Genomic DNA, 25,560 nt, shown 5'->3' with positions numbered 1-25,560 from the left:
ATCAGTGCTGTGCTAAGGATGCATTAGTACTTGTGGGGAAGATCCTGCTGTCAGCAGGGCTTTATGATGTGCGTGAGGTGTGCTGTCCTCGAAGGGCTGCCTGAAGCTGAGGAAGCAGTGGAAGTACCTGGTGATTGCCGCTATGCAGAAGGCTCTCCCAAACTGGGAAACCAGGGAACATTCCCACTGGCCGTATTCCTGTTTTTTCCTCTCACTGTGCCCTTTTCCTATTGCATCTGCACAGCACGCAAAGTGCTTGATGTCTGCCTGCTTCTGCTGGAGAGCTGCCTGGAGATGGGGGGGGGAGGGGGTTCGGGTTCTTTCACAGCCTTTCCCATGCCATCTCATTCTTTTCAGAGTAATTAATTGGACAGAGACTTCACAGGACTTTAGGGAGGCAGCCAGTAAGATTCATAAAAGAGATTAAGATTTTAATTTATATTGATATCCGCTTTTCAATTTTAGCAAATGAACTGAGCTGAAGAAGCAGCATAATCTGTGTGAGTTAATGGTGGACTTACTTGGTTCTGACCAAAGGCTCTTTGTGAATAAGGCAGCATAGAACATCTTTATTGTTAGCTGCTCTAAACTACTGCTGCTAAAGGTTTAGGTCTGAGTTTACTTTTACACACTTATGTGGTATAATAGGGTCTTAATAAGGGTACTCATGAGCATGGAGCTATGTAGGAAATATGTCTGTGTGGGATCAGGGCTTTGTTTGAATGTTGAGTTGGGACTCTTCTTGATGGCAGATTAGCTCATGCATACGGAGTCTCATTAAAACCTGTACCAGTAGGTCTGCATGTTCAGCAAATCTGATTATTAATATTTTGTATGATCATCATTATTCTGAATGCTTCAGATTTGAAGTTGTCTACTTGTTGGTTTATACAGGCATAACAAGAATAGCAAAAGAGTTAAACGTTTTCCTGTGACATTTTTATTGCTGTACCACAGAAGATACTCAAGGCACACTAAAATCAATCTCATCAGTGTTCAATCTTTCTTTATTCAACTCTTTTGCTCCAGGAGGCAGCATGGTCTAGTGAACTGACTGCAACAGAGGACAGGAGAAACTCCTGAAACCCAGCAGAACCTCTGCACTTTGGGACCACCCCTTTTAACTGTTCTGCTCTAGTTCCTTATTGTTATTTATTTAATATTGTTATTTAGCACATGGTAAATTGTAGTTTCAATACAGAAAGTACAGATAATAATACAAACCAATTTAATATTGCTGGAAATGGAGCTTCAGTTAAAGTTTTATGCTTCCCTGCTGGGAGCTGACTTTGTCAGAGGGGTTGCTGTGAGCACTCACCCGTGCTTTAGGGTGAATTGGATCTGAAATGATCCTTTATTTTCTGCTAGTCTTCATACACTGTGTTGTTGATGTCCTTCTCACTTGTCCCTCACCTCTCTCTGTTACAAAAATGTAAGATCTCCAACCTTCCTTTGCAGCTTTGCTTCTAGTACAGCTCTGGCTGATGTTCTGACCAATACCAGGTGAAGTAGCATAGATGAATACTCCCAAAAGCTTGAACAAATAATCAACTTGGAAATCTGATGATGGATCTGGGAGCTGAAATGAACTTTGAAAATCCCTTTTCACATTGCTGTCAAGTTGGAGTCCTTCCCAGGTCGCTCTCGTGACCTGCTCTGTGGCCTGTTAGGATCAGGGGAGCTGACGTCAGTCATGCTTTTCAATTGTGCAGTTTGCAAAGGCCTTCATATTGTACTTTCACTGTTATTAAGTAGTTGCTATTAGGTTTCATACATGACTGAATTCGGGTGTTGGAGTAAGCCGTGTAGGTTGTTGCTTACCTAAGGGCTTGTTTGTAAAGAGCTGTAAATTTGCTGGATGAAAGACATTTTTCTAAAGCCAAGTATAACTGTGACCTACTTATGCATGTTATCTCAAACTGCTTCAGAACTGTCAAAACTGCTTGTTATCATGAAGGTCTGAGTTAATGGAAAAATGGCTATTTTAAACTTTCCTAATCCTCATTTATGCTAGAGCAAACAAGCAGAAGTAGTACTGTTGGGTGGTCTTTGCTAAGTTTTTCTTAATCTAAACGTTGAAAGAATGAACTGTATTTATTCCAGTAGGCAACTCCAGGAACAACTGGAAGCACATAAAATATGAGGTTTATCAGTAGCAGTGTCTTTCTTTGTGCTATAGCAAAATCAGTAAGTTTTGACAGAAGCCAGAGTTAGATAAATATTATTGCTGTCTGATATTAACAGGTTGTGCTGTGCCATTCTGATATGTGGGTGTGGGATTTGTAGAGAAGGTAATTACATTTCTTTTTGTCTACTCAACAGTCAACGCAGTAGGATTTTTTTAGCATAAGAGTTTATTTTATACTACGATCTTTGTCTTTTCAGATTTGATTTTTGTAACAAATATAGATCAAACACAAATCACCAACACACTGGTGTAGGGATACTTTGTGCTCATTATACATGTGAGACAACTGAAATGATGTCTTCCTTTGCACAAAGCCAGGATCAGAAGGGGAATTTCTGCTTTCTGGTCCTGCTCTCAGAGTACTCTGGGGCTACAAAGATGATGAAGGTCTAGAGAGGAAGATGTGTGAGGAATGGCTGAGGTTCCTTGGCATAAGAGAGCTGGATGCTGAGGGGAGGCCTCACGGCAGCTCACAGGCAGCCAAGGGGCAGCACTGAGCTCTGCTCTCTGGCGCAGCAACAGAGCTCAAGGGAATGGCATGGAGCTGTGTCAGGGGAGGAGCAGGTTGGTGTTAGGGATGCAATCTGCACCAGTGTGCTGGGCTGCCCAGGGCAGCGGATATGGCACCAAACTGCCTGACATCAAGAAGCATTTGGGAAGCAGTCTCAGGCATATTATCTGATTTTTGGGTGGTCCTGTGTGAATCCAGAATGGGACATGATGATCTTCATGGGTCTCTTCCAGCTCAGGATATTCTGTAGCTCTGTGATTCGATACTCATTGTGGCTACCCAAGATGACAGTGCATTCCTATGAGAAGGCAACCTACTTCACCTCATTATTTTGCTCAGATAACTTCTTTCCTCATGCCCTGTGTGGATCACTTGATGGATCTGTCGCAGAGGTGTGAACAGATTTTGCAGTGAGAAATTTACATAGTAATCTTGAGCTCCTATATAATCCACCAGTAACTTCAATTTTTCTTTCCTCAGTCCTCTGATCCCCCTCAGACAGCTGTAGCTGTGGCTGCTGGCAGTGATGCTTTGGGTTGAGGTCTCTGCTGACCGGGTTAAAAACGAGCTACTGTCTGCTGCAGCCCAGTGATTTGTTGTGGTCTGTGATTAGCACAGTAATATTAAGGGGAACCAGCCTTTCAAAAGGTGCAATGTCAGCTCCGTCCTGTTTGAAATCTGTTGCTGTGCTTTTCTGCTTGTTGTCAGAGGTGGTACTTTCAGTCTGAGAGACCTGGAGAGTGGGGCAGTGAAAACTGGCTGGGCATTCCCATTATTTTAAAAGCTGAGTTCAGCAGTTAGTTGCTGTGGCATCACACCCTGCCAGACCTAGTGATTTCCAGAGTTTTCCTTGGTGTGAGGCTCCCTAGGCTGCAGGAGCGTGTTCTTGGCAGGGCTGAGGACTGCAGTACCCAGGCAGCAGTGGAGCCCTGCCTGGAGGAGCTGTGCTTTGCACAGCACAGAGCTGGCGCTGATGGCTTTTCTGTCCCCAGCATTCATTCTCAATTTCTTTTGTACTGATTTTGTACTGTTGTTTAATCCTCTCTGTACTTGCTGTTTATTTCCCCAATACATATGACAACTTAATTATTATTATTTTTTTCTTTAGTTACTAATTTAAAGGTTTGAACCTCAATCTAATGGTTTAAATAACTCAGCATCAGTTCCTGGATTACCCCTGCAAGCTGTATTTGTGTATATGCCAGAATCACTGTCCACAGCCTAAACTTTAGCACTGGTAGAGCTTCTGTTTCAATAAGGAAGAAGAATGGTTTTATGAGGTTTTATGAGGTTTTATGAGGTATCTGACTTAAAGAACAGCATTTGTTTTAAGTTTTGCCACTTCTCCTTTTCCCCCTCAACAAAAATTAGTCTGTGCTGTTTAACTTTTGAGATGGAATGGAAATTTAATAGAAATTAATCCTGAATGCATAGAAAAATTTACATGGACTAATGGCAACAACAAAAGGAAACTGGGACAATGAGGCAGAATCTATTTTAGATGTGCAGCTTTGAAAGGAATTGCACAGAAGGAAAATGAACATCGGCTTATGGATGGGGAAGCCAGAAAATTGCTTTCAATGAAAAACAGCAGAACCTCATGTGTTCTGCAGTCTTTGAAACCAATCTTTTGGGGATTTATTTTTTTTAATAGATTTGAACTAAGTATCTTGAATTATTTTTAATGTAATCTGCAAGTAATTGAAAATGAAACCACACGTGGGTAGTTCATGTGCTTGGTGTGGTATTTCCTCGTTCTGCAGTATAAAGGCAGAAACAGGCAGTGTAAAGCAGATGTTGTTCTGTAGGCTCCAAGACCACTAAGTGGCCTCCACTGTCTGTATTTTTTTTATTATTAGATACTATTCAGGCTGTGGTGTACTTACAAGTAAGTGGTCTCAGTTGAAACTTCAGTGAGTCTCATCTTTTAAATCCTTAGCCTTATTGGGGCATATTTTCAGAAAGGATTTCAGTTTTAGAAAATCCAACCCAAGTAACAGTTTTAGTCCTGTAAACATTGCTGAGCCTTACATTCTGCATGTTCACCAGTCCCAGGTGTAATGTAAGGAAATCCTTAATGTGTAACCAAGGTGGGACCAGAGAGGCCTCAGTAACGTACAGTGTAGAGGAGGAGTCCCACGTTCTCCCGTTCCCATTGGTAAGCAAGAATCAGTGCTTTAGTGAGCTGGTTTGTTTCATGGAAATCCCAGTGTGTAGCCACGTCCACAGAGCTCTGCTGCTGCTCGTGCACCCACTTTTGAGTTAAAATCCATGATGGCAGTCGAGCTTTGGTGACCGTGAGCTGCCTGCCGAGCTTGAGCTCCATGCTGTGCTGATTCTGTGCTGCTGTGGGCAGCACGTGGTAATCCCATCTAACTCGGGTGTGCTGGTGGCCATGGTGTGATCGTACAGCCTTGGAACTTCTCCCTCTTGGCTGAGAAAGATTTTATGTGCTTCACATTTGTTGAGAAAGATGAATGTGTTCACAGAATCACAGAATGGCCCGGGTTGGAAGGGACCTCAAGGATCGTGAATCTCCAACCCCCCTGCCATAGGCAGGGCCACCAACTTCCACATTTAATACTAGGCCAGGCTGCCCAGGGCCCCAGTGTCCATGCAAGCTCTGCATTTTAAAGTACAAGGAGTGTGATTGTCATTGTAAACAAGACTGATGTTTAAAAAAGCATGATGAGCCCAAGTGCTCTGTGGCTTCAGAGATGAGCCCTTGGTTCTCCAAGGGTGCACAGGGGGCTTTTTTCTGCCTGTGGTACAGCTTCAGTGCCTACTCACAGGTGAGCTGGTCGGCGCTGTGGCAGTCTGCCTCTCTGAAGCTCTTCAGGCAGTGCTCAGTTCCTTTTGAAGTACTCTGGAAAATGCTGCTTGTCCTTCACCAACTCCGTGTCTTTTTCCAGATTGGTGTCTTTTTCTCCTTTGTACACATAAACAGTATCTTGGTAACTTACTGGCACAGCGCTTAGAAGTGATACTTCTGGAAGTATGTCAGAGAAATGAGTGGCCTTATCCCAGTGGACTTTCAGAGAAGATGAGAACAAGTTTTGGTTGACGGCTTTCTTCTGTCTCTGGAACTGCACAAGCAGGTTATGTGTTGTCATACTTTATTCCAAAGTGCCAAACTGAAGCAGTTTCTGCAACTTCTTTTTTTAATTCTTGTCACTCTTTGCTATATCTGGGGCCTTAACTTAGTCATTTTTAATGTGCTCTCAACTGCTGTTTCCTCCAGTGTAAGTATTGTGTGAATAAGGACTGTGGGATTTCAATCCGTGAAAGGATTCTGCTCTAATGACTGTTATTATAAAGCTGATATTGTTTCTACTGCATCAGGCTTGTGTGAAGCGGCTTTGATCAACAGAAAAATTGCTTTTCATATTACAGTTTCCTTTTAACTAGTGATGAAAGCTTTCAGTTTATTTTTGGCACCAGAAATTCTGGGAGGCAACCAGGTTAGATAAGAAGTGAAACTGAGTGAACAGTAAAGGAACATAGATAAGATGGCATAACACAGCCCTGGAAAAGATGTTTCAGCTCTGTGTCTACCTACACATTCAGGAGATAAAAAGTACTGGCTTACTGAGGTGACCTGGGTTTAAGGTTCTGTTAATCTACATTTTTGGAAGAGCTGCTCGCAATAAATACCTTGTAAGGTGAATGAACTTCATAGAATTAGGGTGTAAAAGAGATGGCTTTGCTGTTTCCCTGAAGGTGCAGGAACATAGCTGTGGCTGTGGCTATGGTCAGTAATTAAGGCAGAAATCACTGTTTTCCTCAGAATGAAAAACAAAAGAATAAAAAGCTTTTTGTCAGTGAAAGCACGCCTGAGTGAAGCACAAATCTAAACACCAACAATTTCACATTTAAAATAAGGTTTAGCGTCAAAGGGACTTGCAGTATTTCCTATGAAGAAATATTTGATGATTATTAATGAAAGTCATCATAACAAAAGTGTACTGATTTCTTTGCTGAGGATTTCCTTTGTTCCAGCCTGAAGATGTGTGCAGGTTTGAGCAGGCTGTGCTGAGCTGCAGGTGAGTGTCTGTGTCCCACAGCAGGAAACCTGTGGATGTCTTCAGGGGTTTGGAACGGGCAGAGCTGTAAAACCTATTGGCTTTCACTGAAATTGTTCTCAGTTTTATTTTGTAATCTTAGTTTCACCTGTGCTTTCCAATATTCTCTTCATATGAATGCAGACACACGGGATAGGATTTCAAGTTTTTATGGTCTTTTGCTGCTGTTGTCGTAATTTCAATTTTCTGTTGTCATAATAAACCAGTAAAACAATTAAATGGTAATTAAGCAATCCATTAACAACCTGTGGCACGTGTGAAAACAATGGAATTCCTTGCAGGAAGACAATATTGTTATATAATAATGTGGTTATCCAAAACTGTTTATTATACTTTATGAGCTGGAGATAATCCTGCAATGCTGGACTTTGATCTTAGGCAAGAATAATAAAACTTTGATCATCTTTAAATTGACAGCTGCTATAAAAAGCCTGTGTCTTATTTCTCTTTTAGTAACACTGGCTAAATCCAGAGTAACTGATAAAAGAATGTGATGGTTGCAGCTTAGGGATTCTTTCTGACTTGACCTGAAGTAATCTCTGTCCAGAAATGTCTGTAAATACTTTTTCCATTTTCTGTTGCCAGATGTTTTGATATTTGAGATGAATGGCAAAAACATTTTGTGTACTTAGATGTACAATGCACATTTGCTGGAGCGTTTCAGAGAAAGAGGCTCTGGTTAACTGATCGTTTTCATACAGAATATAAGATTTACAGTAAAATTCTGAATATTATTATTCATACTTCAATATGTTCGAAAACTAGATGTGGGGGATTTGGTGACTTTTTGCCACAGAAGCATTCTCCTCTTGTTTTCTGGTGCCAGCTTTAGGAGGCAGTGGAAGCTCTCCTTTCTGCAAGGCAAGGGGACCCAGCAGACCAGTGCTATAACATGCACTTTATTCTCTGCACATTGTTGCCACTCTGTATTTATGAAAAGCAAAAAGACTCTGCCTCAAGGGGGATTTCTAATTCTCCCATTTTGCTATTTATGTTGCTCGTGAAGTATTTTTAGCACAGGTTGTTGGTTGTGATGCCAAAGGGAACGGCTGGTGCAGATGAATTCTGTGGGCAGCCAGCTGCAAGTAAGGAGCTGCAGGAAGGGGGAACCCCAGCAATGTGCCACGGGTGGATCATGTGTGATTGGGCACAGGTACATGCCAAAGGCTCTGGAGCCCACAGAGAGAGCCACCAGAGGAGCTTCAACCCCCTAAGCTCCCTGCAGCCATTTGGGAGAGGGGAGGATGGTAATCAGTGTTCCAGTCCCCACAATTCCTGTTCCTGATTGATTGTCTGGAGTTACATATAACGGGTTTACACGATGTTCAGTTTCTCTAACTGAACACTTCCACCATAAGTACAGGCCTAGTGAGATGTGTATCTTGCTTTTGCAGATTATGACTCAGTTTTCTCAGGAAGAGAGTCTGAGCCTTGACGTGCCCTCATTGCATTGGCTTCTTGTGCTGTTCTCTCAGGGGTTGAGAAGTCCCAAGGGCAGTGGGGTCAGGGACAGGGTACTGGAAGAGTGGGAGCAAAGGGGAAGGGCAGCTGGGAATGGGGAGCAAGAGGAATGTCTAAAGCAGAGTGAGGAGAGACCTAGCTAGTAGAAGCAGAGCTGGCATGGACCAGAACCAGGCTTGGATTTAAGAAAGAATAAAAAAGATGGGAACAGAGAAGATTTGGAGAGTTACCGGTGCCTCTCTAATGGAAGGAGTTAATGCTCTGATGTCAAAAAGCTTGGTTTTATTTCCTTGAATTTTGGACACCCCAAACAGCATAGCAGCTGCTGTGTAATTGATGAGAACGTTTCCGTTGTTTTTCAGGAGGGAGTGGAGGGAAAGTGCTGGTTTGTAATCATCTGGGAAAAATCCATCGCTGCCTAAAAGCCGAGTGCTCTGTAGACAGCGCTGCACGCTGCACTCTGCCAGCTCCTGTTCTTCAGCAGTCAGGTTTCCTCCTGCCTCTGTGAAGCTGTGCTTCTGTAGTGATACCGCACGGGGGTGGGGGCTATATCTGAGCAAATGTATGCCTTCTGAGGAGAAAAACAGAAAACTGAATGTGGTGTGATGTTTCAGTGCTCGTCTAGCAGGGAGCAGATCTTCAGTGGGGCTGAACGGCTCCAGCGCTGCTGCGGGTCCCTCCTGCTGTGTGACACAGCTGTGGTGCTGCTTGAAAGTAGTCTGCTGTTTTCTTTGCATAAATAGTTATCTGCTTGCTACTGATGTTTGCTTTGCACTGCAAGTTGAAATTTCAAATAGGTGGATGAAGTGACTTCCTAGGAAGTAACCGACAGGCATAATGCCAACAGTGGTCCTGTGTTAACTCACATGGAATGAGTGGATCGTGAGACTGCCTAAGATGTCTCTGTGATTTCTGACATATCTAACGAGCCCCATAGGTGCAGCCAGAGTTGGGCAAAACTGTTTTTATAAATACAGAAAGCAGATTTCTGTTTGTAAAATACGCTTTGTGTAAATGGAATTGGGGTTTACAGGGGTACAGAGAAACTGAAGTCACAGGAGTCACTGCTGCCCCCCCGGGCTTGATTACTGTATTGCAGCATAACCCTGTTGGAAAGCTTTGATTCTGGCCAAGGTTAGTTACTGATAGTATTTATGGATTCTGTCAGCATGTTACTTGTAATATTAACATTTCAACTTGAGAGTGTTGAGAATAAAATTCATTTTCCACTGGGAAATTGAAGGTAAAAGCCTTTCTAAAACACTTATTTCCTGTTTCATATGTGTTGGATATGTCAGGTAATGCTGCTGGTTACACCTGGGCATATTGCCTTGCAAAGTCAGAAGATGAAACAGAAGGAATTCGATTCATCCCTCTCTAAGTCTTTCAAAAGTAATTAGCCTGCCTTTTATTTCTAATCTATTTCTTGCCTGAATAACTGTTTAGCAACCACAAGTGCTTATTTTATGCACTGCAGTTCGAGCATATTGACATCAAGTCTTTCTTTGAGGCAGAGCTCTTTGGAGATGAGCAATATGCTTATTGTGTTCTGTAAATCTGGAATAACTGCAGAGGCCAGCAGAGTAATTTCAGATTTGTGCTAGTCAGAGAAATGAATTGGTCAGATCCTTTTGGGAATGATTTGAAGCAGCGTGCTGTGGTTTAACCCAGCAGGTAGGTACCTCAGCACCTGAATGTTGTTCATTAATGTCCCACTCCCCTCCTCATGAGATGGGGGAAAAAACCACCCACAATGTAGGGTTGAGATAAAAGCTATTTACTAATTAGTAAAAGGAAGAGGAAAAAAGGATAATATTAATGACAGTCTTTTATATGTCAGTCCACATGTGCACAAAACAAGCACAAGCAATTGCTCACAGCCACCAAACAATGCCCGGCCAGTCCCCAAGCAGCGGCTGCCCACCTCCGCCAACTCCCCACCGTTCTCAAGTTGTTTTCGCATGATGTCATACGGTATGGAATGTCCCTTTGGCCACTTTAGGTCAGCTGTCCCGTTCCTGTCCCTGTCTGCTTGTTGCCACCCCAGCCCCCTTACTGGCAGGGCAGTATGGGAAGCTGAGAAACAGCTTTGGCACTGTACAGCACTGCTCAGCAATTAATTACTCAAACATCGGTGGGTAATCAGCATTGTTTCCCTCATAAAGTCATAACATAGCATCATACCAGACGTGATAAAGGATTCAATTCTGCCCAACTGAAAGCAGGATGCAGTGGAAGATGTTAAGGAAGGTAATGTTTTTAGGGACAGTTCATCCCACCTTGTGTAAAGAAGAGGCACTAAACCTTTTCAGGTTCTTTTCACATCAGTGTTTCATAACCTCTGGGATTCTGTGCTATGAGACAAAGGATTTGTTCAGCTGTGTTCAGCTGAAATCCTATTTTTGGGACTTTCTTCAAAAAAAAAAAACATTTTCTTGCATGTTCATTAGCGTATGATGGCAGCACAGAGAGCCTTGGCAATATATTCTTATTTAGAAATTTCACTGATAGAATTATACTTTGGAATATAAAAAGGCATGTTAATTGTACACAGTTGATTTATAAAAAGTGTTCCCCTGATTTGAGATGCTGAAGGTAGGCACTGGGGAATCATTCACCCTAATAGTTCCAAGAGTCCAGGTAAAAATCTGTATTTCCTCTACAATCTGCTTTATCTGATGTAGGACATGTGAGATAATGCTGTTCTAGAAGGAAGGTGTGAAAATTACTTTTGGCTGTTTCAGGAGTGATATGACAGATGTCAGATGTAGGTTAGAGCAGGGAAGAGAAGTTGTGCAAAGTTGGAAATTGATCCCACTGAGTCCCAGGTCTGTATGTTAATCAAAATATTGCTGTTTCTTTCTCCCTCTCCCTTTCTCCTTCTGTGCTACACCCTGCTCTGCTTTGTATGTAGCTTTTCTTCTGCCATTCCAGCAGCCACGCTGGCAAACTGTTGGAAACATGAGGAACTCTACAAACTGTGTGTGCATATATGTGCTTTTATTCAGTTTTTGTGTGGTCGATCAGCTGCTGCCAGTTAGGGTTTCTGGGTTAGCTGAACCCTAGGCAAGTACCTATTTCTTTCATTTAGCCCAAAATTTGCTTTCTTGTTATGCTTCAGCCTTCTGTAAGGAAACTGCAATTTCTGAGCATTGCTGTTTAATAGTCTATTACTTTATTACTGTGGAATGGCTTGTGTGCTAGTTGGGATGTGGGGGATTTACTCCTAAACTAGAGCGTGGTGGCTTTCTGTGTTGGATGACATGAGTACTGTCAGCAGGATGAAGCGAGCTGGGAGGCTGTTCAGTACCAAGGCTGATAGATTTATTGCACGACTGCATGTTTTTGTCACCTTTGTATCTTTTCGTTATCTTCCACAAGGTAGATTTCTTGAAAAAGTGACTTACAAAGGCAAGTCAGCAGGTTGCATTCTGTTTTCTGATGCTGAATTCAAATTCCCTCTTTGATTCTTATGAATTATTTTTTTTAAGCAGAGATTTGGCAGTGGTTGTTTTTTTAATTTATTTGACGTTTGGCCATCTGGAGCTGAGCAGAGCTTTAGTCACACATGTTAGCTGTGTTAAGTGAAGCAATGTAGGATCTAGGAACTAGATTCAACCCTAGTATAAGACCATGGAATGAGCAAAATCCTATTTGCTGATAGCAGGTCACCAAGAGGTTCACCTTATTTTCTCAGCTCTGAGGGAATTTGGTCTCCAGGTTCTTGGGATACTTGGGGTAAATGAATGAAATGAACAGAGAATGGTCAGATCATTTCCAGTATTTTGTTTCTGAGTTAAAACAGCTAATAAGCAGCTCTCTCTGGTAGTGCTCTGTAGGGCACTTAGGACATGCTGATGGCCCAGAGCTACTGTTTGCACATTCTGTGCTTCTATACTGTATGTAGGATGCATCTTATTTTCTAGACACCTCCCCAAACCTTGCATTGCTGTAGCTCTGTCCCAGCTCTTCCAGAATGGAAGGCTCTGAACGAGGAGGATGAATACAGCCTTATTAATTCTCTGTGTGATTTACTGCTTTTTTTTGTACTGACTTTAGTTGTGCACCGAGTCCAGCGAGTGGTATTGGATCCAGTGGGCACACTCCCTTCTATAACAGTACTTCTGCTTCCTTGAAAATGATGGATGCTGTCATCACCTTTCTGGGCAAATGATGTTGACAGCAATCTCACAAACATTATTGGTGAGGATTTCCTTCTTCTGTAATAGTGATGTCCAGCTTCCTTCTGGGTCTCATTAACAGCCTATAACTGTTTTTTGTACAAAGGCCTACACATCTCCTGCTTCTGTTATTTTTTCCCTTTGAGTTATGAACCGAAATCATTTGGTAACACTTCTGTTTTAAGCACATCTCCATGTGGAGCACAATATTATTTTAATGACACTTCCTCTCTACTTAGCTGTTAGCCTTGTGATTGCGTTTTTAGGGCCAGAGATTGTCATGGCTTCCTTGATGTAGATATTTAGGGTAGTTAAGGATGGCTATGCTTGCTCTCATTTAGAAGAATAATGGCTTTATTCTTCTGTAACTTCTCCAGCTTCAGTCTGTAACTTCAAGTGCTATCTTTATTTTGTCAACAGATACTCTAGGTTACAGTTTGTGACTTCATTTCCTCTTGAATTCTAGTTTCCCTGCTGAAGACAGCTGCTCACAAACAGCTGTGTTTGTCCATTTTGCAAAGCTTTGAGGATTAATGATTTTAATGCACCGTGCAGAGGAGTGACTGCTAGATCGATGCTCTCTCATTTGGTGATCAAGCTCTTTAGTGTTTAAAGGGATTGCCCTCCATTGGTTTTCTGCCTTTTCTGATGTCCAGAAGAGCAGTTCTGGACTTGACACAAGTACCTGTTTGCTGCAGATGAGTCCAGGGCTGAGCCAAGCAGCTGCCATGCAGCCAGGTGAGGAGCTGCAGCACAACCTCCCTTGCAGCTGCCTTGAGAAATGATTAGGATCTGCAAAATCACTTCACGTCTACTTACAGGACTTTCAGATTTGGTACAGGAGAAATGGTAAGATATGCAAATTATGGGGGATGAAGCATGGCTTAGCTCAAGTAAAGAATCATACAGTGAAAAACACGTTTACACTGCTGCTAGGGTTAGTTAGCAGGCATCTCCTGAAAGTTACATTCACCGTCATAAAGTATATTGCTGAAAGTCTGATGGAATGGATTGCAGATGCCTTAAAATCAGTGAACTGTGGATTGGAAGTAGTTAGAAACAGCAGTCACGGAACATGCTTTGAGCTTGACTTCTCACCATTGTGGCCATCATCTGTCACCTGTAAGTTAGTTTTTTTCCTTTGAGTGCAGAGCTTGATGCATGTCGTGCCATCTTGGTGAGCAGAACTGGCAGCTGGGGGCATGGGACAAATGAGGTGCTGTGAGGCCTTGCCTGGCAATGCTCATATTGGCCCAAACTCAGACTGGAGTCTGTGGTGTGAAGTGGGCTGCATCACTGGATTTTAGGGTTTTATTTCAGAACCGTTAGTTTTGTTCACTTCCTAAGTGAGCCTAGAGATGTGATTTACTAAGGAGGAATGCATTTTAAAATAGCTGAGGCTTTTTGGCAAGTTGTTGTTAGTGCGTTTAACAAGGTGCTGTGTTCTGCAATTTGGAAGTTTCATGTCAGTTGTTACTGCTGGCGTCATTTAGACCTGGCCACAGTTTTGCCATACTCCTCTGCTAAGTACAGGCTAATTCAGGCTTTTCTCAGTGCAGTTTCTCTCCAACTGTGGGATTTCATGCTCTAGGTGCTGGCAGTTAGCACCATCTATGATGGCAGGTGCATTTTATGCTATAGGATATATAAGATGAGGCTGTTATATCCAAGAGGGTTAGAAAGCATGTGTGATAGCATAACCTAGTAATACTAGTTGTTCTTTCCCTGTCATCTAGTCCAGCATTGTAAGCATGCCTCCCATTTCCTAATCCACAGTGGTGCTGTCTCATTTGTGCTAGAAGAATGTTAATGATATTTGGAATAGGCTTAAATAGGATTTAAGTGTCATGCAGATGTGGGCTAATCTGCCTGGAGTAGTAGTCAGCCTTGTATGCAAACGCTCAAGCCCAGATAGATACAAAAATTAGCAGTTTTGAGTTACTGATACAAGATCTTTTACACCTGCTTGGTAGTCAAGGAGTTCTCTAACACACTGCCTTGAAAAAGTGTAACAGATTTTTACCACAGCCTTTTATGATGCGATCATAGGGAGGAAGAGGGAAGTGTTTTCTGTTGAACAGGGTAAGTTAAAAGAGAACATCAAGTTTTCCAGCTGTACTGTTTTAAAATAAAATATTGGTAGGAACATCTCACTAAATGTATTTCTGCTTGTACCCACCCAGTCATCAATGGATATACCAGATCATGAACTTGGAGGGGAAAAAGAGCAGGTTAACTTACAAACAGAGGCTTGTGTCAAGGCTACGTTAGGGAACAAAATAGAGCAGATTTAAAGTTGTGTTTGGATGACCTTCAAATCCCATCTGCGGGATTCCTTTTAGCTTCAAGTTTCAAATGTCAGCTGCAAGATTAAATGCAAAGGCAGCGTGGAACCTCTGACAGGCTGTTCTGGGTGAAGGACAGTTGTGCCCAGGGGTCCAGGCTCTTTGTCCTCTCTGCAGAGCCAAAAAGAGTAAGCTGATGCCAGAGCAGACCTAGGATATGAAATCTGGATCCCAGAAGTATTTCTCTGCAGCTAGGATTGCTGCAAGCTGTCTGTCACCGGTGAGCCTTCTCTGCCAAGGGAGGTTTGTTAAAAACAATTTGGGCTTTAAATTTAGGAAAAAAAAAAAAAAAAAAAAAAAAAAAAAGACTGGGCCTTCCTGGCATCATTGCTTGGAGAGCGTGATGCTGGGGATGGCCAAGAAGCTTATCGCTCATTTCCCATCAGTGCACCTGTGTTTCCAGGCCTTATAAGGTCTTTTTTGGTTTCCATTGAAAGCATCTACTTGGACAGCAGTTTCAGACCTTTTTATGTGGCTTCTCACAGGTGTTTCCCTGTCTAAGGTATATCAGGAGATTAACGGTACCTGCTGGAGCATGGGCTGCTCTGGGTCTGCCCATGCCACTGAATCCTAGAGGGGAGAAAAAAAAATGCAGCTGTTCCTTCATCATAATAACTTTATTGCCTTCATATGTCTTTCCACGCCAGTCCACAAGCTGCTTTGTTTCCAGAGCGTTAGGGCTTGCTTGCAGGAGGAAGAGCTTCTTTCCAGTTGCCCAGTTGCTGACCCATACAGGGACTGGGGGCTGCTCCAGAAACACCTAGGCAATAAAAGGTCAAGAATGCCCCTTTTTTCATTTCTTTTAGAAAAGAGGGGAGTGTGTTGCTTCATTAGGAGCTGTTCTCTGTGGGAGGAATTGGGATATTTTGCACGCTGGGTTGATGCATTAATTGAGGGTGAAAAAGGCAATGTCTTCATCAGGTAAAACAAAAACATTACAAATCCACTGTGATAATACATTGTTCCAGGCAGGTGCTTGGTTTATTTCCCTGAGTCCAGTGAAAACATCCCAAGCCTCAGCTGTCTCCAAGAGGCCTTTAGCAGGACTGAGAGAATAAAGATGGGTCAGAGGGCTGAGAAGTCTGCTCTGAAGGGCTGTGAAAGCTTTGGGAGCTTTAATTGTTACCACTGATGTCATTCAAGCCTGATTCCCACTGGAAGTTCTTCTGTGTTAATTATGGTCATGAGAATGATAACTTGGCAAACGCAGCTGCAGCATTGCTGTTGAATCAGTTAATTACTCATCCAGGCTGGATTGGAGAGATGTTTCTTTGCTCTCGTTATAAACAGCTGTAGAGAGGTGGAAAGATTTTGAGAAGGAAAGTCACTTATCAGCTGTTACGAGGGGAAGGCTGTGGGATCCCAACCCTAGTGTGTTGTTTTTGTATGTTCGTGTTTTTGAAGGCATTGTGGTGCTTTTTTCCAAAAAGGAAACATGCAACATGTTGAAATCTGCAATAGCAATTCTTTGTTACTTAGTACAGCCCTAAAAAAGCACTTCATGGCTTAAATTGATTCAGCATTAATAAGCTTTTATGGTATACAGGTGAGGGAGATGGATTGTGTTACGAATAAATTGAAGATATCACAGTGGTTTTCTTAGGCAAATGCAGTATTTCTGGGATGGCTTTGGAGATAGATTGATATTCTGGTGATGTTGATCTCACTGTAGGCCTATTAGTCTTTCTTTAGTGCTGCTTGCTGACCCTTGGCTTGAAACAATGCAAACATCTGAATGTTCATCATAGGACTCCAGGGCAAAGCCTCAGCTGTAGGAATTCTGCCTTTTAAGTGACCTCTGCCAGTTTCCCCACATTAATCTGGCTTTCTCTTTATCTGTTTCTGTTTATCATAACAAATATCCATGCCGTTTATTGTCTGACATGCAAGCTGTAGCGTCTCACTGTTAACTCAGGTAAGTGTTGAAACATGTGAGATAAAATGTATTTACATTGCTGAACTGGGTCACTTCTTTTCTTTGTGAAAATTGATTCTGAATCTGCTTGGGAGCAGAAGGAACACTTTTCTAACACCATTATTTTGCTGTTAAGGCAGACAAAAGCCTCAAGCTGCTTTGTGTAATGTACCTCACAGCTCCTCAGGTTGGCTTTTTCTCAGGCAAAAATAATTTACAGAAATGTCAGTGGAGGTGAGAAGTGATTATTTGAGAGCTAGTCAGTTAAATAACTGCAGTGAAAACATGTTCTTTGTATGTGATGACAGAAAGCAAAGATAAATATGATGGCATGCTCATAGTGCTAAAGATGTCCTACAGTCTGTGATTAGATGATTTCTAGGTTGTTAATTAACCAATTTCTATGGCATTTTTACAGAGAGAGGAGAGCTGTGTTTTGTTAGGGCACTGCAGAATTTGGTTTGTGTCCAGTGATTTCAAGGATAAACTCGTGGCTAAAATGATGCTCTGCATTGTCTGACCTTAGGAATGCATCTAAGGCTGAGGCTGGAGAGACCTTCCTGGTGTTACCTCTTGCCATGCCCTTTGCTCAGTGTATTCCCCAAGCTGTACTTAATCATGTTGCAGGTGACCAGTGTTGGAGGCAATGAATTAGAATTAAAAATGGCCTCGTAGGATGCTGAGGTACCTGCTGGTAGTGCTCTGCTATCTGCTGTGGGAAAAGACAGCAGATTTGTTTGTGATTTGTAGGAGGTTTATACTAGCTTCGAGCTTCTAAAAAGATGCTGTGGACAGCTGGAGCTGCGCTTTGTGAGCCTCTTGTAACTCAGAGGTAAATCAGGATTCATCTTTCTGCAGCTGCTTTGCTTTAGATGTGCCTTTCCTTGGAAACAGTAAGTGTCAGCGTTGTAAGATGGACATAATCAAAGTCAAGATATTAAAAACAAATAAATACCAATTTCCAAACCCCTCTCCCTTCCTTGACGCTAATCAGATCAGACACGTGAAGGCTGTGGCTTCCTCAGTACTGCGTGTTGTTGTTGTTTTTTGCATCTAATTTAGGTCACATGCAGTGAAACTCCACTTGCACTGAAGTAAACCTGCCTGCTCTTGGCTGCGCTTTCTGGGGCCACAGGGGTTTTGCCTGTGATACGTGAGGAGCACAAAGCAGCAGATGAGAGGCTGAAGGCACAGCATGCAGTTGCTGCGCAGGCTGCTTCCTTTGGGGTGGTCAGGCTGCCTGGAGCCTGCGGCTGGAGTGCTCTGTGGTGCTCCTTTGCCTGAGCCTCTTTGGAGCCATCGCTCAGGCCCAGAAGTGATGCTGCTGGTTGTGTCTATAATCCTAAGCTTGTTTTTATTTTTTCTTTCTCTTTTTTTTTTTTTTTTTTTTTTAATTTTTTTTTGTTAATCCCCTGCTGGCAGTCATGTAGTAGAGAGGATTGACTGTATAATCTTTTCCTTTTACTCCTGAGCCTTCTATCTTAAAATGGACTTTTGGTTTTGTGTTTTACAGTACGCTTCTTTATGGTTTCTTGTGTTTCCCAGCATTAGAAGTCTGGAAATGCTGCTTATAGAATGGAGAAATATTTTTAGTCATGAAACAAAATTACTTTTGAAAAGATTTGGATTTGGATGATCAGAAATACACTTAGAAAGAGTTTGCCTTCTATGTTTATGAACTTGTTATGGAAAATGGGGGAAGAATGCTGCTTGTTTGTTAGCATCAAAAGATTGCATTTTTGAGGAAGAGAAAAGTTCTTTGGGAACATAATTTTAGTTGATTTAAGCCTGTTAAAGACTTTTTTTTTCCCCTGTTTTCTAAACTACAGTGATTCCCTTTCACACTAGTTCTGTGAGCTGACCTGTCTAAGGAAAGCGTTTAGCTTGGTTTGCTTTTTTTACGTATGGGAATGGACAGGAATCCACTGACAGATGACCAAGATGGCATTTACTGCACTTGGTCTGAACGGTGGTTGAGGGATTAAAAGTAGCATTCATCCTGAAAGATGTAAGACAAGGTGATAAGTTACTCTTTGTATGTAGTTTATGTTAATTGTAGGGAAGGCTTTCATGATGCAGCATGGAGGAGATGTCTGTGTACTGACGGGTAAGGTCAACCCTGCTCTGAATGTTGCTTTGTGTTGCTAGAATTAGATTAACACAGGGAAGCCCAGCAAGGCTGGCAGGAGGGATGGGCTCTGTGCCACAAGTTGTGACCAATCTCTGAGGACTTTTGAATCTTAAGGGACAGCAGAAACCCACGCAGAGTTTGTAGCCCTTGCTTATTTATTTATTTCTCCAAAAAGGGTGCTACGTAAAGCTATTTCTAATGATCTTCACTGTGACAAGTTGTTGTAAAGGAGGTAGGTTGGCAGGTGAATTGCACGGAGTCCATCAGGGAAGCATGAATAAAGGTGGTTCATCAAATGGATTAGCTGTGCTGTGTATGTATGTACATGTAAGGTGATGGAAACTGAATGGCCGACCCCGAATCAAGTTGATAAAATTCACTTTGCATGGCAGAGCCGTGGATTCTTTGTTCCAGGTGAAGGGAGATGAGCTGTTTTTCAGGGGGTGCTTTTACACAGAGGTGTGTGCTGGTGTTTCCCTGTTCTAGGAACAGATTTTAATATCCTTTTGATACATTTTAATTTTTATCTATTGCAACCTGCCATATAAAGAGACATTTTAAATGAATGTCTTCCCTTTATTCTGATGAGGAAGTTGAATAAAGCCACACCTTACATGATTTTAACTGCAGTGTACCAACTGATCTTTATCAAAGGGTAAGAATCACAAAGTGTAGAGCATCAGCCTCAAATACACTTGCCATAAAGAATGAAAGCTGGAAGTGATGCACGGAGACTGTATACGATCCTCATGTCGTTGCCCCAGATTTAGGTTGCATCTGAGTGCAAGTATAGCGACTGTCACGTTTTAAAATATAACTTATCTGCCAGCAGCTCAGGCAGAAGCTGCTTGAGTGCGGATGGATGGCCGGCTCTGTGGCGCTGGAAGCGCTGTCGGGCAGTCAGGGTACGACCCGGCTTCGGGGCCGCTGGGGCGGGGAAAACAGGCTGCGCGCGGAAGGCCGAGGCGGCGAGGCGGCGCCTCCTGGCGGCGGGAGGCGGGAGCGACAGCCGGGCCGGCTCGGGCTGCTCTGCACCGCTGCCCTTGCGGTCAGTTCCGCACTCACCGGTAATTGCCCCATCTTCTGCAGCTGCTCTCGTCATTCTCGATGTAGCGTTGGAGAAAATGCTGCCACGTATCCACGCATACCTTCACCTAGAAGTCGTCATCCAAAGAGGTGTTGAGGCGCAGGTGTGGTTTTGATAAACTTTAACCAAAGAAATTGTTAATTTAAATCAGGAATCCAGCCTGAGAATTGTCTGGATCGCTGTTATGTTTCATATCCGGAGCTGTGAGGCATATGTTTGTACATATTCTTCTATTCAATCAGAAGTATATCATATTATTAACCTTTTTTTTTTTTTTTTTTTTTTTTTTTTTTTTTTTTTTTAAACCAGATTTGGACTTGTGAAGCTAAACGGCTGCAGCCCTGTGGCTGTATTTCCACAGAAGTTAATCACCTCACTTTCATGCTGTTCTGGTGTGTAATCAGCTTACCCCTTGGGGCCAACAAATGCCTTCACAGCAGTTTATGTATAGCTCCTGATTTGGTGGCCATTAGGCATCTCAGAACTCCTGGGACAAAGTTTGGCTTTCCTAGCTACATAATGATTTTAATGAGGGGAAGGTGAAACGACTCACAGCCACTCTCACGCATTCCTGTGACCAAAGGAACTTACCTCTTGTAATTTGGCTTTTGGAGTCTTTTGTAGTTGCTCCTACAGTGGCCTGTAGGTAGCCTAGCCCTGGAGCAGGTAAGCTTTGGTCTTTTGTTTTGGCTTCAGATATCACAGAGGTGTAATTACACCGCGTGGCCTCCTGGAGCACCTTCATCCTTCCCAATGATGACTGTGAAATTACAGGCTTCACCTTTAAAAGAAACAGGCAAGTCATTTTTTCCAGCAAGAATTTGCTTTTATTTCACAGTGGAGTGGGTATGAGAAATTTAAGGTTCTGCAGATCTTTGCACCAGACCTTACAAGCTCAGTCTGGATTCAGTTTAGAGAATCAACATCTGAGATACTTTTTCCACGCTCCTCCCTGACTCTCCCAACTCCTTTAATCACTTTTTGTTTCCCTCAGCAGCAGGGTCAGTGACCAGTCATTTTCTACAGCATCTCTGTTTCTTCCTAGTTAACACTGAAGTGCCAGAAGTGAGTAGTTCTTTTCCTGTCTGGTATCCTTAGCTCTTCTTTCAGTTGTGGAATTGCTCATGCTTTCAAAGGGAAGATTAAAGAAATGGCAGTGAATCTCAAATGAAACACTAACATATTCTTCTGTCCCGATTAACCATCCTCAAGGCAGCTGTACAGATGTGTGTGAGGGAACTCTGCTTTCTCAGTCTCATATGCTCTTTATTAATGGTATCCATCATGCTGCACTGCAGTATTTCCATGTTTCCCTTTTTTGAGGAGGATGTAGATCCTGCTAAGTAGAGCACATATATTAAACAAGGAATAGGTGAAAAGTTATTTATGTTTCTAGAACAGTGAATTATTTTTCCTTTGGCTTCATGAATCTCTGGCACTGAGAATGAAAATTGCTTTTATTCTCATGCCAGGCTCTTTTCTGTAGTGCAAGGGCAGGAGGCAGTGGGTGCAAACTGGAATGCAGGAGGTTCCTCCTAAAGATCCAGGAGCACTTGTTTACTGTCAAGGTGACCGAGCAGTGCCACAGGCTGCCCAGACAGGTTGTGGAGTAGTCTTCCTTGGAGACCTTTGGAAGCCACCTGGACATGGTGGTGGGCAGCCTTCTTCAGGTGTCTGTGCTTGAGCAGAGGGTTTGTTGATGATTGCCTTCTGAGATCCCTTCCAGGTTAGCCAGTTTGTGATTCCTGAATACTGCCACAGGTCAGTACTGTGAGTGGGTGAGCCATGCCACAGCAAGGCTTGTGTCACCTGACTGTGTGTACCACAGCTATTCATTATTCCTCTGTTCCCCTCCACTCTCTGGACATCTCTCTCCTTTACCCCTTGAACTGAGCTGTCATGTACAGAGATAGATTGAGATACCAGATAATGTCATGCTGAGGCACCTGCATCTCTGTTGCTGTAGTGACCTGGTTTCTTTTTCCTTATTTTCTTCTTTCCTTTTACTATTCTTTGGAGTAATAAAAGCATTTGATCTCCAAGCAGAAAAGTTCTCAGAATTTTAATTAATAATGTAAACCATTCTCAGGTTTTATGTGTCTCTGTGTGCATCCTGTCTTTACTCCCTGTAGCAGAGAATAGTGTCATAAAATCACTTATGGTGCTTTTTCTGTTGTTAATATAAGCTGGTGGCCTGCTGGGCTCCTTCCTGTTCTATACTCTCAGTTCTGTGTTATGAGAGAGAAATAGGCAATATATTTTTGGATCATTCAGTTTGGCCAAACACTCTGGCATGAGCAGCATCCCTTATCCCTGTCTTGCAGGCATTTAGCAGCAACTTGTTCTTTCATTCCTCTCAGCAGTGCAGTCTGGAAATCTCCAAGCGATCTGTTTTCCTGCCAGCATGCAGTTGCAGTGGCAGTAAGGGAGCAGGACCCTCCTTGTTTTGGGTAGGAAAACTTAAACTGCAAGACGGTGTCACAGCAATATGTTACATAATGCTGCTCAAAGCAGAAGTAATTAATGTGGAGGTGGAAAAGATACCCTTACGTCTCAGTGCAAAGCCGGCTTGTCTTTCTGACAAAGATAGTTACCTCCTACCTCTTCATGTCCGTGAGAGATTCTCTCAGAATCCCAAAGAGGAGAGAAAATAATTGAAAAATTGTTTTAAATCCTTCACGGAATCTGGCAGTACAAGCAGAAGGTTGATGCAGCGTCACTTTGACTGTTTGATATTTGGAAACAGTGAAGAAATCAACATGTAAGTGGGGAAAAACAAGCAGCCAAACACATGGCCACCTCCCCAAGGCTGCAGAATTCTCCATTTCTCATCACACCAGCCAGGTTCTCGTTTTGTGCTGCATTGGTGAAATGCTGAAGTAACCTTGTGAAATAATGAGTTTTCCCAGTACACCTGAAATCAGTGTCACAGTGTATGAAGTTTAGGAGACCATTGGACTGTTTAGCTTAATGTACTGTAGTGTTACCACTGTCAATGCAGAATATAACAAGGTGAAACTCCACTGAAGGTGTTCCCTGCCCAAGCAGTGATAGGAGTGCTCAGTTTGCTCTGTTACACCCTTTCTTAAATGGCTTTTTCAAGTTCTTTGTGAGTGCATGATAAGGAGAGATAAAGTCTGGCTAAACCTCCTAACTGATGCTCATCTGACTTTGACAACATATAATCATGGATAAAAATATTCTGTGCTTGGTTACATCCTAAAAATACTCTTCACAATTCTTGGCAGCTGTTACTAGAAATAGTTTACTACTGCCTGGGAGGTACAGCAGAAGCCCAATAAGTAAAGACTAGGTATATTTTTTTCTTCTCAGGTATTCAACATGACTTCAATATCCCTGTTCAGAGTCTTCCAAGCATTTGCTTTTCTTAGACTGCTTACAGAGAGCGAAGGAAGATTTTGGATTATTGTCTTGGGCACCTTGCTTCACCCTCTTTCTGTATTAAAATCATAAACGGTTTAGAAAAGATAGATAAGGACTGTTTATTTTCTCTTAACAAATAAATCGGGGCAATCAGTGATATGAATTGGAAACCTGTAGGGGGAGGGGAACGAGTGGTTAGGCTTTGAAACTCGTCACAACAGGCTTTTTTGAAATAGATTAATAAAATGAAGAAATCGAGCCATTGAAAGTAATCTATCCAAATGCCTGGTTTTACTGGAATTACAGAATTACTGGTTCTGAAATCTGGGCAGAAGGTGAGGGGATTATATATATACATCTTAAAAGCATTGTAGGATTGAAGAAAGAGAAGGAAGGTTCTGTAGCTGCACTTAGTGACAGATTGTTTTTGTCAAGAACCACCCTAGCACCTGGTTTTTAGATGCCTGTACTGTGACAAGCTCTGCTTATGGCACCTCTCCTTCTAGGACTGTCCAGGACTCAGGTTTATTTTTGTGAAATAAATCCCCAGAGATGCCACTGTTCAGGCCGGTGTTTTTCTGCAGATTGCCATTCCATCTTTTGTTGCCTTCTGTAGTTCTTGTATTAGCTTTCACTTTGGGACCCTGAAAACTATGCAGCTGTCTTCATCACAAGAATGCAGTCAGAGGTGGATGCTGATTTGCAGAAACACTTCTTGTGTCCTTCTAAGAATCCAGAGAATTGTCACTTCAGTATTAAGGTCAGTGCAGTACGTTGTGTGTGTGTGTCTGAAAAATCCGTTCTATCCTCTGATTTTCTTTTTTTTTAAATTCAGTTTGAAGTTTTGCTTTTCATTGTAAGAACTTTAAGTTCACAAAAGCAATATGTTACTGTTTTAATATTACAGCTTACAGATTTTTTTTTTGTTATTATTCCCTGAAGACCAAATATGTGCACATGTTTTGCAAGTGTCTGCATACATTTTATCTTATGACACATCTTTTAAAGTGTGATATTCACGTGTGTGTCCCATGAATGTGAATCTAGTTCACTTGTAAGCTTACTGCAGTTCTCTCAATTGTCATCCCCCAAAACTCAGTGAAACAAACTGTATTTTGTGCAAGTCTTGGCAGAAGGTGCTGTGTTATACAGTGAGAACACATGATGGCAAGCGTGCTAATCACCTTACCTTTGGGCTGTCGGAAGGAGTAGCAGCGTTAATCTTGTTACCACCTGCAGAATGCACTGACCTTCTGCCTGTGGAAAAGATGCTTCTGTTTGCAGCACATAGATGTGGGGTGGACATGTGTGGCATACTTTGCATTGTGATCCAGTGCTTGAATCGTGTTGCTGCGTGCTGTGAAATCCCTGCTGTGCGGCACTCTGCGGGCGGCTGCATTTGCCCAGTGATTCCTGTTTGTGCAGGAGCTCTTAGATTGATGGCACTGCATGGAAACAGGATGCACAGGAGCAGAGTACATCAACTGAAGGCTTGCATGCCTCCTGACACTTACAGGCAGTCTGAAATGCATGTTGGTAGTTGGTGAATTCCTCAGTCCCTTCCTCTGTCTCTCTTACTTTTCAGAGCAGAAGGGTACCTTTCAGTTACGCAAAACCTTTAACGTGCATCTCCTTGGTTTGTAAGCCCTCCTTACATGATTGAAACGGGGGTTGTGGGAAGACCAGGATAGGTGTTTTCCTGTGTTAGTATTGCTTCTAATTCCAGAACTAATTGGGAAAGCATAAAAGATGACATTTATTTGCTTTCAAGGGAGAACTAATGGAACCATTCATGTTTTTCATTCTTTAAAATCTTAACCTTAGAGTTTTGTCTTTAAAATATTTGGTGTCTTCTTGTGTATGGTAAGAAAATACACTATAGAAAATGAATTGCATTGGCCTTTGTGCTGTGTGCTGCCTGCACAGCAGGCACTTCAATGAAGATCAGCATCTCTCATTGCCTTCATACAGTGAATATCATTTAAGAGTTTTCCAGGTAGGGATTCTAAATTTCCACTTGCCATCAAGTAAAAATCAATCAAAAATCAAGTAAATGTGAGCTTAGGAAAAGAAAATACCAAGTGTATTTCAGTGAGTTACGCATTTTTCTAGAGGACAAATCTTGACAAAATTATGTTGTGTGAAACTCTTCTGTTCCTTTTAGCTGCTGCCATTGGATGCAAAGTTCTTTATGGTAAGCAGTTTGCATCCTGTGTCGAACAACTGGTGTCACTAATACTAGACTTGGAAATGCAGACGTACCTTTAATTTTGGA

General features: G+C 42.4%; 1 protein-coding gene across 1 annotated transcript in view; it reads left to right on the top strand.

The window, feature by feature from the left end:
• The window catches only part of ABLIM1 (actin binding LIM protein 1), a 169,258-nt gene that overhangs the window by 1,024 nt on the left and 142,674 nt on the right, over window positions 1-25,560 (top strand). The gene's annotated exons all lie outside the window — the stretch shown is intronic.

This window comes from Lagopus leucura, unplaced genomic scaffold, assembly GCF_019238085.1.
Source record: "Lagopus leucura isolate 7727_CA_CO unplaced genomic scaffold, USGS_WTPT01 Super-Scaffold_741, whole genome shotgun sequence".
NCBI lineage: Eukaryota > Metazoa > Chordata > Aves > Galliformes > Phasianidae > Lagopus > Lagopus leucura.
This window is presented reverse-complemented; position numbering and strand designations above follow the sequence as displayed.